At 50.3% G+C, this 13,535-nt stretch overlaps 1 long non-coding RNA gene across 1 annotated transcript; it reads right to left on the reverse strand.

Annotated features, from left to right (window-relative positions):
* Nucleotides 1-284: 284 nt before the first annotated feature.
* On the reverse strand, nucleotides 285-8,435 carry LOC142855052 (uncharacterized). Its single transcript, XR_012911399.1, has 2 exons — nucleotides 8,348-8,435; nucleotides 285-479 (listed from the first exon to the last, which is right to left on the reverse strand). It is a non-coding gene; the product is annotated as an uncharacterized LOC142855052 (long non-coding RNA).
* Nucleotides 8,436-13,535: the final 5,100 nt, after the last annotated feature.

Below are 13,535 nucleotides of genomic sequence, written 5' to 3' on the forward strand. Positions count from 1 at the left end.
GGAAGCAGATGGTAGGGGCTGTCTATGTGGTCCCCAGCTAGACATGAAAAGGACAGCCCTGTTTCCCAGACCCGTGACCCATGCATTCATGGGTCTTGTCGAGTGCCTACCACTCCAAGGTGCATGCCTCTACCTTCTGGTGGCTCTAAGACACGGACGTGTGAGAGAGAGCAGGTCCAGACACTCTGCTGCCGTGTTGAAGCTGCTAGGGCCAGCTGCTTTGTGAGCCCTGAACAGCCCGCCCCTGCTGTGGGGTTTGGTTAGTGGCCTTGAGATGCACTCACTTCTCTAGAGTCCAGAATCACTTCTTCAGAGCTGAAGAAGATGTTAAGTCTGACATCTGAGGGTAACCTTTGTAAGCCGATGACCTTCTGCAACAGGCTGATTCTTCTGCTGTCTGGGTGTCATGGCTGACGTCCACTATCACTGGACCAGGATATGGTGGTCCTTTCTTGGCCTCAGAGTAGTTGCTCAAAATCCTGTGAATAGAACACATGTATGCTAATGAAGCCACCCTGTTAGGTGGGGGAAACAATGTTCCCCGGTGTCCGGTCCTTGGCTGGACTCCCCCACATCCCTCTCAGGATTCTTCCTCAAACAAGATGGCTTTCCCCACCATCCTTTCTTCTTTCTCGCAGGGCTCAGCCTGTCTCTTTCTCTGGGGCACCAACATCAGAAGGCTGCATCCTGTTCCCACTGGGTTCCTTTTCTGGCTATCTCTGAACGTGAAGAGACACTGGCTTTCCTCCCAGTCCCTCTAGTTAGATGGGGGAAAGCCGCAGAGGTTCTGCAATTCAGAAAGTTCTCCTGTCCTGCCCACCAGCCGTCATCTCAGCCTCCAACTACAGTGCAGTGCCTCTCAGATAGAGATGGTGTTTAGATGTAAAAACCCATAAAAACACGAACAAAACCAGGGGACATTGTGTACACTATTATTATCATTCTTTTTGATTGTTGTTGGTTTTTCAAGACAGGTTTTCTGTGTAGCCTAACCTGAAACTCACTCTGTAGACCAGGGTGACCTCAAACTCGGAGACTCTCCTGCCTCCCCAGCGCTGGGATTAAGGGCATACACCACCACCGCCTGGCTCATATTATTTTTTATTTTAGAGCAAGAAAGATAAGACCTTTCTTAGCAGAAACCCATGAAACCTTGACATATTTAAATGCATGAAGTTAGCTCAGTTTAGAAGCTCTAAGTCTCTACAAAATTAAAACACAAAGGACAAGCTCGGAGAAATGTCTATGACAGATGAAACAAATGGTTTGTATCCATGAGCTACAAAGAGTTTTCACAAGTCAACAAGAAAGGGAAAAGATAAACAAACCAACCACGAGGAGAACAAAGGGCGGGGCGAGCGACTCCTAGAAGATTTACAATTGGCTGGCCGATGAGTACGTGAAGAAATGCTAGCCCTTGTGATTTCAAAAAGCCAGGTCAGATCTGTGAGGGCAATATGAAAATATGAAAACGAGGAAGAACGTTTACAAAACAGGAGAGAAAAGACACGTCCAGACGTTACACTTAGCAATATCTCTTACAAACTGGCAATGCGTAAGCCCTTTGACCCAATGACTCCATGTGCAGGAATTTATTCTAAAGACACATTATCATATTTTGATATTCATAGAGCTTTGGGGAGACAGTGTTCACGGGGCTGGGCTCAGGCTCTCTCTGCCCATGTAGCACCTGGGGCATTCCAGTTTCATGGTCCAGAGCTTCTCCTTGGTTCTCCTTGAGCCCACATACCTATCCACCCCACATAGGTTCCTACCTGCCCTTTCCCAACAAGCTAGGTTTCTTTGGAAAATTCCACTAACTTTGGGAAAGCTGTCTACTCCTCAGCCCCAGACTCGGGTTGGCTTGAACCCAGTCCCTCAGGACTTCCCAGCCTCCCCGGTGCCATTGATCTAGATGTGAGCACCTGCTCTTAACCTGTGCTCTCATGACGTATCACAGGAATTTGGTGGAAGTCCCAGGTCAGATGGTTTTTCCCTATAGTGTGGCCAGTTGTATGAATCTGACTACTTTAGCTATTTTTAATACAAGAATGAAGTCTGAGCCAAGAGAATCTTTGGATCCAACTACACTCAAATTCCTTGCAGTCCCTGGGCTTTTCTGATGCGGGAGGCAATACATGTTCTCGGATGTCTGAACTGGCTTGGGAGAAACATTTGTGAGCTTGCCATGGAAGCTTCTCTGCAAATACATAATCTCTCCCTCTGGCGGACAATAGGGTTCCACACCTCTAGGAGGCTCAGCCCCAGAGGGCAAAGGCCTGTCAGTTCTGAGGAGCTAGGGAAGCCCCAACTTCCTCCACCCAAGGCTTGGCTGCTTTGGAATAGGTCTGGGATGGTGTGAGGAGGAGATGGAATCTCTTCAAGCGTCTGTTCTGGTGGTAGTGTTATCTGAGGCCCCTGGCATCCATATACCCAAAGAGTCTGGAATGTTCTGGTGGAATCTCCACCCTGAGCCCCATCCCCCACTTCTCTCCAAACCCTGCTACATCTCAGAAAGCACACCAAATAATGGCTCCTCCCCCAGAGATGCTCAAAACCACTCCAATAGGGTATTTAAATTGCCCCCCCCCCCAGAAACCAGACAGGGTTTTCCAGTCTCTCCTCTCTTGGGGGCTGGAAAACCATCCAGGAGTGTTTTACTCATTAAACCTGGACCTTTTCTAATTCATTTTGATTTGGTCTGATTTGGATTGCTGCGCTGGCAGGGAGCTTATTGGGATGCAGAACCTTTTTAGCTTCCTGGAGCAACGTGAACAAGCCAATAGGGCTATACTACCCCACCACAGTAGTTTCAACTGAAATCATCAACAGAGTACTCACTGGTGGCCTATCCTTGTGGAAGATGCCCCGGAGCCTTAAAAAGATGGAGACTGGGCATGGTGGTGCACATCTGGAATTTCAGCACTCCCAGCACTCCAAAGGCAGAGGCAGTAGGATTGCTGTAAGTTTGAGGCTAGACTACTTGACATAGAACAAGTTTCAGGACAACCTGGGATTTATAGCAGGACCTATAAATTTAAAATATAAAATAAGCCAAAAAAGATGGAGAAAATGTCTTTACATACTAGCAAGAAAACTAGCCCCAAACTACCTCAAAGTTATCTCTAAGGCTGGATCCTTGACTTTACTGCAGAAAGGAATTTTCGGAAGGGCCAGTATGAAACACAGTTGGGGGTTATTAAAGGCATCTTAATAGAAAGAGAGGCACCCAAGGGAAGCATAATTCACCTAAGTACACTAAGCGCAAGTTGACTTCCTTGTCTTCACCATAGCCATATCTATGGTTTTGATGAGTTTTGAAGAAATTATCTCCAAGGGTTGCTAAGCAGCTGAACGGAGACCACAGGGTGGTTCCTAGCATACACGGGTCAGGATTACTGTTGATAAGGTTAAAGCCTAGATCATAGGAGTGTGGGGAGTTAGAATGTTTTTACTGTAAACACCAGTCTTGTGTGAGATTCCTAGAAAGTATTGGGGTGGAGCAAGGCCACACTGAAGGCCATTAATCTTAAGCATGGTTCATTGTTAATTTAACATTATTATTTGAACAATCACATCAACACAGCTCTATAAAAGAAATGCCGTCTCTAGGGCAGCAGTCTTCACAGCAAATGCTAACTGGGCTGGAACGTTGGATGTTCAGCTAGCCAGAGGCTTCAGCAGACTCTGAGTGAGGGGCTCTGTTCCTGCCCAGATCCAGGTCACTTTCCTTGTTTTCCTAGCCGGCCTCTTTTATTTTGTTAGAACTCTGCTTCTGGGGCTGCAGAAATCGCTCGGTGAGTAAAGTCCTGAGGCCCTGAGTCCACACCCTCAGCATCCATGTTATAAATAAATCAGTGACTATAAACAAACAAATAAGGTAGAGAAACAATTGAGGAAGAAATCCTCAAGCACACATGCACACATTCCACACACAGGTGCACATTCACACCCACAGGCACACAATACAGGTACACACACAGGCACAGACATTCACACAATCACACATTCACAAACTCAGGCACACACATTCACACACACAGGCACACACATTCACACACACAGGCACACACATTCACACACACAGGCACATATATGTATACACATTCACACACACATGCACACACTTTCACACATACATAGGCACACAATTCACACACATGTGAACACATTCACGAACTCAGGCACGTACATTCACGCACATGTGCACATACATTCACACACACAGGCACATATATGTATATACAGTCACACACACGTACACACTTTCACACATACATAGGCACACACATTCACACACGTGTGAACACACATTCACAAACTCAGGCATGCACATTCATTCACACGTGCACATACATTCACACACATGCATACATATTCACAAATTCAGGCACACACATTCACATGCAGGGACACACAAAACTATGGTGCTATCTCAACAGAATAAGAACCAACTTTTTTCTGGCCCTGGAGAACTCTGAATGATTTATATTTTACACCTTCATATTTACTCGTTTTAAAAATTAATTATTTTTCTTTATTACTTGTATTTATTCTCTGTGTTTGTGTACGCATGGAGGCTAGAGAACAACCTGTGAGGGCGAGTTCTTACCTTCTACCATGTGGGAAGCAAACTCAGGTCATCAGGCTTACCAAGAAGTGTTATCACTGGGTGAGCCATTTCCCTGGCCCTTAGATACAATTCTAAGAAAAGTTATTACAGTCTTGGACCCTAGCCTGTAGCGCCCTACTTTTTGTGGAGGTAACAGAGGTCTTGAGGGAGCTCCTAGTGGTTGAATAAGCAAGCACACACCTCAGCCTCTCTGGAATGCCCAGGTCCAAGCAAGATGACTTCAGGATGGGTGGACTTCATGGTGGGGCTGTGTGTTCAGTCATGTTGGGCTAGCGTGTGGTGCCCAGTCATGGTGAACTGATTTAACATGCCAGGTGACTCATTGATGATCCACTGGGCAATTTTGTTAGAAGGGAATAGTTGGGGGGGGGGGCAAGGTGGGATTGGATAGATGGCTCAACATTTAAGAGCATTTACTGTTCTGGCAGAGAACCCAGGTTTGGTTCTTAGCACCCACGTGGTGGCTCACAACCACCTGTAACTCCAGTTACAAGAGATCTTCTGATGTCTGCATACAGCAGACACGCTCATGGTGTACATGCATACATTCTGGGAAATACATCGCTGGGTAGCAGTTTCCTCCTAGAACGAAGCATTCCGTTTTACAGGGTAGCTCCTTAATCCAGAAGGTCAACAACTTAAATAGCTTCAGCGAGTCCCTGAAACTGACTGGATTCACTAGCGCCCCCCCCCCCCCAAGAGTAACCAATAAAGATTTGCCAGCATTATTTTCAGACAAACTAGGTTGCAAAAAGACAGACAAGCTTAGCTGCCTAAAAGAAACAGAGACCAGGCAAGCAGCCTAAAAAGAAGGAGACACCAGCTGAGCTCCCTGGAAGAGGTTTAGTGCAGCTGAGCCATCTGGAATGACCCTTCTCAACCTGCTGAGCTTCCTGCAGGCTAATGCCATGTGCTCAGAGTTTTCAGCTTTCGTGCTCTGTCACCCATGCTGGTGTTGAGTTTGGTGATGCAACTGTCTTGGAGTCGTGTCTGCTCCTGTAAGCAACCTCAATAAAACTCATTGCTCACCATGTTCGACGTTAGTGGTGTGTGTGCATTGGTTAGTCGTGGTAGGCTCTCTATCTGGGGAACAGTCATGTGTTGCATCTCTGCAGAAAAAGTCTGCCACACAACACACTTACATAAAATAAAAATGAATAAGTCTTATGAAGAAAGAGAGGAGGAGGAAGAGAAGGGCATGAAGACAGTGGCTAGGGCAGTATGCGGAATAGTGATCCCCAAAGACCTGGCCTCCCCATCTCTTGGCATCCATGTAGCAGATATAACTAAGTTAAGGATCTGTGATGGGCGGAAATGTTTGAGTTATCACCACAGTAGGACTCTAAGAGGAAGATGGGGGAGAACGGACACAGAGATGCAGTGACTTGAGAGGCTCAGCTGTAAGCCAAAAATGCCTGCAGCTAGTAGAAACCTAAGCAAGCATCAGTGCGTTGTCCCCTACTTACCTGCAGACGGCTTAATTTCAGGGTGTACTTATGCTTGCAAAAGCCAGATGTAGTAGCGCACACCTTTAACCCCGACACTTGAAAAGTAGAGGCAAGTGGATCTCTGTGAGTTCGAAGCCAGCCTGGTCTACAGAGTTCTAGGACAGGGAAGGATACATTGAGAGAGATACCTTCTTGTCAAGGAAAAGAAAGCACACTGTGCAGAAGAAGGTTTTCATGGCTTTTGGATCCCACACTGTCAAGGCTGAGAAGAAATCTCAGTTCCTTTCCCTGGATACTTTTGAGAGGGGCTCTGAGCGGGCTAATGAGTTCTGGCACCTGGGGTGGGTCGAGGCATGGCGCCTACCCTGGCTCTCCTCTAGCCCCGGCTGGGGAAGGGGAGCACGTTGCCTAGCAACCTGGAGGTCCTCTGAGGCTTCCCACTGTGCCCTGATTTCCCTGCCATGGGGCATGCATGCGAAGATTGTTAGAAGGCTGGAGGGTATTTAAAAACAAAACAAAACAAAGGCCAGAAAACACCCTGCCTCCGCTCAGAGTGACTCTCTCCTTTTCTAAAACTGGAATCTGCCCAGGAGTTGAGTTTCCCTCTCCAGCAGTAGTAAAATGTGTCATTCCCTCAGGCTCTGTATGTAGGTTTGTGCCTGGCTGCAGGGGAAATTGCTATTAATGGTTATTTCTACCTCATGTGAAGTCCTTGGTGAGCCACTGGTGTGAAGAATGACAGTCCCTTGCACAGCTATCGTGACATCTCCCACAGACCTTCCTTGAGGAAGTAAGATTTTTGCCTGCCCTGATATTCATAGTCTCTTGGGTAATACAAAATAATTCTTAAATAGAAATAAGTCAGTTACATAAATATCTTTTATGTCAGGGACTGTCATAAGTAGTTTTGTGTATGAACATATACACTTATTACAACCATAGGGTAGATACTATATTACCACCTTTACTTTTTGATATTTTGAGTGAAGGCGCTCTATAGCCCAGGCTGCTCTCAAACTTGTGATCCTCCTGCTTCAGTCTTCTGAGTGCTGAGTTTACAGGAGTGAACCACTGTGCCTGGCTAGTACCTTCATGTCATAAGTACTTGAGGCACAAAGGTCAAGGGCTTGCTTTAAGGCACAGCTCCCAAGTAGCTGAGCTGGGATTTGAACCCAGCCTGTAGGGTTCCGGGGTCTGTGTTCTTGTAGCCGGTACTGGGGAAGCTTTTTCTCTATCCAAAGTCAGGTACTAGGTACCTAGCTTAGTTAGTGCCTGGGTCTCGCAGCAATCTTGTGGTCAAGGTTGTGGGAGCCTAGAAAGTTCCCCAAGAAGCATATACCCAACCTCAATTCCTCCTGTTCTTGTCAGGCTTTTGCAAGTCTGTCTGAATGAGCTGTAGAAGGATTCTTCATGTCTGCACTTCAGGCTGTGTCGGGGGAACAGATAATGAAGTCCCCAACCCTGAAAGCCTAGAGCCACCCATCCCAGGTAGGCAAGATCAGTAGCCATGTAACCTTAGCCTGGGTGCTAAGACACGAGGTAGCCAGCGAGCCTTTTTCCTTTCCCTAAAGACAAGGTGCAGCACAGGGAGGAAGAGCACCTCAGCACCCTGGGTGACGGGCACCTGCTCTCTCTGCATTTGCAGGTTGGCATGGTGACGGGAGTCCTGAGCGCTTGGCGCCTGTCCCAAGAACACAGGAAAGGCGGTTTGCTGGGTTTCCTCTGCACAGGGAGGTGAACTCCAGCTCTTCGACCTTGTCAGTGAAGGAGGGTTAAAACCATACGCTTCTCCCAGAGAGGGGTTCACTGTGGAAAGTTCCTCTTTGGCTGCGAGGGCTCACCGCTGAGGGCCCTAGCCCATGGATTCAGACAGGCGGATGCTGGGAGCCTCAGAGAGGAAGGAAAACCTGTCAAGGGCTGGCTGCCAGTGGACAACTCTGGTCTGACAGGCTCACGCCGTCACCTCCCCCCCCCCATCTACCGCCAATCCACAGCAAAAATAGCAAACGAAAAAGAACGTCCCGTGTGCTGTGATGGGCCTGCTCTCCCATCATCCTCCACGAGAGCCCACCTTCTCCACTATCTTGTACATTGGGGTCTTCCAGACTTCTGAGTGTGGTCTGATTCTGCCTTCAAATAGTCAGGATGAGTAGGTCTGGGTGGGTGTCCTGAGGGCCAGGATGGCGTCAGCTTCCAACCCCGGCGCCAACCAGGCCTCAGTGAGCCTGAGTGGGGACCCCGGGGGAGGTCAGAGGTCTGCACCCACCTTTCCTGTCCCCAGAGAGAACTCCAGGTTCAGCCCGGCCTGGGGCTCCTGCCGCCATCCTTCTGTGCTGCTGTCCCCAAAGCTTTCTTTCAGCAGAGAGGGTCAAGGCAGAGGAGAGCAGTGAGTGTATCTTCTGGGCCTGTGGAGGAGGCCGAGAGCTGGGTGTATCCTGGCCAGAAGCCCAGCAAAAAGCCTGAGTGTGTTATGAAAAGATAATATCGTTCTGCCTTTTGGGTAAAAGCTCTTCGTGATGTCCTCGCCCTGTGACCTCTGTCTGGGCACCGTGACCCCTGTTCTGATTACAGGGCTTGAGGCTTGGCCACAGTACACTACAGGGATTGATGGAAGGGATTGATGGATGTGCCTTCGATCCACAGACCTCATTGCTGTGGCGGAGCAGAACTGAATTCATCTTCGGGATAGTTTTATGTCATGAGCAAGCCTCAGGCATAGAACTGCTGTGGCTTAAACATCATCCTCCCCCTGCCCCCTCCCTCTGCAGCAAGGCCCATGGGAGCTTGCACTTGGGAGGGGACAGTGAGCCACAGCTCAGTTTGAAGAGAAATCCCTCCCCAGTGTTTCTGCTTAGACTATGGTTTTGGGGAACCCAAACCATTAGGGGACACTTTGTCCTTTGCAAGCAAGTCCAGAAGACAAGGGCACTGAGCCACTGCACCCTTGGTGACCCCAGACCACCTCAAGAGCTGCAGCCTCACTGGACGGAAGGAAATGAAGCAGACAAGTGTACTTAGAAGAAAAGGACACCAGATTCTGGATACCAAGGATCACGAGGGGCAGGAGGGCAGAGGTCAAAGATCGGGAGCCTGGGTGTCTGGGCATTGGGGAATACTCTCAAGTTGACCATGGCGAGCTGTCTTTCCTCTTCTCTGGCTGATGGTGGGCACAGAGGCTGAGTAGGGTCAGTGGAGCCCAAGCCTAGGAACCCACTGACTTCTGCTATAGCCCTCCCAAGGGAGTTACGTGGGGTCATCTTACCACATAGCCTTGATGGCTGCAGCCTGAGGAGACGAACTGGCCCTGGTCTTACTAGTGGAGGAGGAGGAGGAGGAGGAGGAGGAGGAGGAGGAGGAGGAGGAGGAGGAGGAGGAGGAGGAAGTGGCTTTCACTGAACACCTCTCTCCCTAGCTGTGTGTTGAGCATTAGGGGACATCATTATCAGAATGGTTTACAGATGTGAAGATCAGGGAGAAGGCCTCCTCAAGGCCAGTGTCAGGAGCCAAATGGAGCCAAAGAACCCGCTTTACCAACTGTGTTTTCCAACATCTGGGCCATTTTCTTCCTTTTTGGCCCTAGGAACCATTAGGCTTCTTTGAACCTCTTAAGTACAGAGCTCCTAGGGCCAGCCATAAATCCCAGCCATAAGAATGCAGGGAATTCGTCCCCTGCCTTTGCCTGAGTCTCCTTACTGCTCTTGAAAGAGCAGCAGGGGGAAGATAGGGGTGGTTGGAGTGTCCTAAGGGAGGGCCTAGAACCGGTTTCTTTAGCAGGGTAATCTCCAGGAGCCTTCTCCTTTGTGACCCCAGGGAAGGTGGGGATGGTTGAGGAGGGAGAGATTGGAAAAACTGCAGCGAAATCAGAATAGTTCCTGCCCTTTCCATGGGGTGGAGCTGGGAGTTCAAATCCCAGGGATATGCATGTCCTGTCGTCACTCAGTTTTCATGCTTCAACAGCCTTGTCTCTGCCACTTCATACCCAGGCCAATGGCTGGCCCTGGGGCTTGCCCCAATCTTACCCTTGAAATCATGGTGGGGTGTAGGTGTCCCACCTTCCCAAGAGTGGCTTTGCCCTTTGAGGAGTCCTGGGAAGTGACCTGACTTGCTGGAAGGTCAGGGGGAGCCTAGAGGAAACATCCTAGGGAAGAGGAGTGCATGTAGTGCATTATGGGAGTGCAGATAGGATAGGGCAAGGACAGAGTGCATTCAGGGAAAGCACAAGCAACCCGGGCATGGTGGCACACACTCGAGAGGATGAGGAAGGAAGGTTGCTGATGCTCCAGTTCAGCTAGGACCAAAACACTGGACTATTTCGGGGATGGGGTGCGGGGATGGTGGGGGAGGCCATGTGGCTGTGCTTCAGGATTGAGGCACAGAGAACAGTGGGAGGTACCAGTTGGTGCACACAGTGTCCACCACATTGCAGAAGAATTCTGTGATGAGTGCCCTGGGCAGTTGGGTCCTGTGGGGCAATAGTTCTGGCCTGGCCCTGGTAGTCATCCTCCCGCAGCTGGAGGGAAGCCCGCTGGCTGAAGAAGTGAACAGGACACGAGGGACACACACATGTGGCTGGTGTGAGTTGCCTTTACGGAGACTGCCGCCGCCACTGATGAGTCAGTGGTCTGTGTCCCGTGCCAGCACTGCTTCCTGGGATTGGGATTCAGGGAAAGGCAGGCTGTGAGGGAGCAGGCGGGGCGCTGCTTCAGCCTCGGATGCAGCAAGGGAGAAGCCTCAGCTTTGCTTCCTGCACCAGCTTACACCCAGAGAAACAGCTTTCTCTGCAATGAGTCTGAGACCCAGGCTTGCATCCTGAGGGTACATAACCTTATGCCCAGTCCGCCATGTCTCTTCCCCTCTTACTGCAAGCCTTAACACCCAGGGATGACTCAGAGGGACTAGGAGACGGATGTCTGTGTTTCCTTTCTCTCTGAGGTAAATGGGTCTTAGTCTGTCAGCTATCTTTGCTTGAAGATTCTAAAGTCCTCTTGGTACCATTGCCCTGTCCTGAAGCCAGGGTTCTTCTGTAGCCTGCACACTCTAGACGACTCCTTCACGGCCACTGGATCTTCAGAGAAATGTCAGTAATTGACCAAAGTCAGTGGCCCTTCTGCTACACACCCGAGATTCCTCAAAGGAAGGGCCATTGGGTAGGCTGTCAAATATACAGGTAAGGATTAGATGAGGTTCCTCAGAAGATGGCTCTGGAGCCCAGCAAGTCCAGATCCCAGGTCAAGAGAGCCTTCTTTGGAGAATCTTTTGGCTCTTTTCAAGGAGTCCATATGGAGTGGGTGGGCTGCTTCCGTGGAAGGGAATTTGGGCATTGATCTCAGCTCTAGAGAGGGAGGGCTGCTGTCACCATGGCCCTTACCCCACACAGGGAGGGCCTCAACACGGCATGCATTGCTGGCTCAGGCACATTGCACCCCATCCACAGCTGAGGTTTATGGGAGGTCTTCAGGAGATGCAAAGGCAGGCTCCTTGGGGACACTGGTGTGGGGACAATGATGAAAGAGCAGGTACCTCTAGGGAAATTCCAGACAGAGGAAAAACAAAAAGGATGGAGGCAGGCAGGAATGGTTACTCCATGAGCTGTCCCTTCCCAACCAGAGTGGGTGGAGCTGAAGACTTGCTGAGTAATGTCCTCAGGGGACAGCCAGAATGAGGAGGATGTGTCGCCCTTGATGGGCTCAAATGCCAATGAAATTACACTCCTGGCCTCAGATTCTCCATTGGTCAGAATGACAGGGTGCTCTTCTGAGGCAAACTCGTTCCAAAAGACCTGAGTTCTGACTCTTTAGACTCCATCCCTTCATTCACTCATTCGGTCACAAACAGCCGAATGCGGTGCTTCGGAGCCTGGAGGGGAAGGCAGTGCTAAAAATGCTAACACCGACCACCACCCGTCAGGGCCTTAGCATGCAGGTGAGGGCCGCCGAGAAGACTTGGCTTTGCTGGTTTGGGAAAGGGCCACTGTAGAGAAGTCAGTCTTTCTTGAAGGGGGACAGTGGGAAAGGACATTCCAGGCGAAGGCCAGGAGACACAGCAGGGCCAGAGCAACTGAAGGAAGCAGGAGGCAGGACCTACAGCCTGTAATGTAGAGGCTTTGCCAGCCCTCTTGATGCTGGGTGGGCCTTGGTCTCATGTGGAGAGTGAAAGCCGGATCCATGAAAGCCTAGGCTCACACCTGGTTTCCACTAAGAGGCTGCTGAGTGAGGGTCGGTACTTACCACCCCATACCTCAGTTTCCTCCTCTGTGTCACGGGGTGACCGTGGTCCCGGAGGTTCTGTGAGAACACAGTGTGGTAGTGCTTTGTAAACTCTAAGCTGCTTTACAACTGGGAGGCATCACTGGGTAACACTTCGGCAGCAGTCTTAGCACCCAGGCGCCCTCAGCTTTGACCTTTAGGAGCGCTACTTCCTGAGCAAAGGTCGCGAGGCCATTCTCACCCAGTCACGTTAGTTCTCAGGAGCTGGGTGAGGTTGGTCTTCTGACCTTTCCATTCACTCTGGGGTCCTTTCGTTTGAGACTAGGTACAGCTGACCAGAGGACCTGGACCGTGCCCGGGGAAAGTCGGAGGCAAAAGCAGAGACTGAACTGATCTGCAGGCTAAGGATGGGGTGTGTGTGCAAGAGCCGGGCTAGCCCCCTCCCGGTGGGGCACGGACCTGTGGCAAGGCAGGACAGTGAGCAGCTGTGAGTGGGGCCAGGAGCAGTCAGCAACACTATGAGGCCCTGGGATGTAGAGAAAAGGTAGAGAAATTAAGTCAGGAAGACAGTCTGCCTCCATCCAGTTCCCTCCGCGAGCCCAGGGCCCCACCTGACTGTTAAGGCTTCCTTTCCGACCACCTAGCCCCATGCTGCCGGTATTAGAACAGATTTTGTTCCTGTCAGCCCCCGGAGCCCCTGGGCTATGCCTGGGCATGTCCCCAGGGGTCAGTGACTCAGCTGTCTTTATTTTATTTCATTTTATTTGCTAGAGGGTTGAATCCACTAGCTGCTGAACCCTGGTTCTCAGGGGGTCATGCCTCCACATGAGACCAAGTCTTTAGTAGCCAGCCTGGCTCTTCCCCCTCTTCCTTGCCTTTGCCACTGGCCCCTTTTGTCAGCAGCACCTTAGCACCGCGAAAGAACTGGACCCGGTGACTCTTCCCACTGGGTAGGCGCCATAAATATTTGTTGAATGGAATTCTTGCCTCTGGCTGGGATTTTCCACTGTAGCCAAAGGGCTGCTCCCACCCTTGCCATGGCCAGGCCTGTTTTGGAGTCCACCAGATATGTATGTTCACCACGACTTCTCCTCCTTGCCACACCCATCCCTCCTCACAGCCATCCCTTCAGAATGCTCCTCGGAGACACAGCCTCCCTGTGGGCCCATGGCTGCCTGAGAACTCCGTCGCTCCACCCACTGTGAGCTTCTTGACCTCTGTCTTCTGTTTATTCCTTGTTTTTCCTCC

Source organism: Microtus pennsylvanicus, chromosome 7 (genome assembly GCF_037038515.1).
Source record: "Microtus pennsylvanicus isolate mMicPen1 chromosome 7, mMicPen1.hap1, whole genome shotgun sequence".
Taxonomy (NCBI): domain Eukaryota; kingdom Metazoa; phylum Chordata; class Mammalia; order Rodentia; family Cricetidae; genus Microtus; species Microtus pennsylvanicus.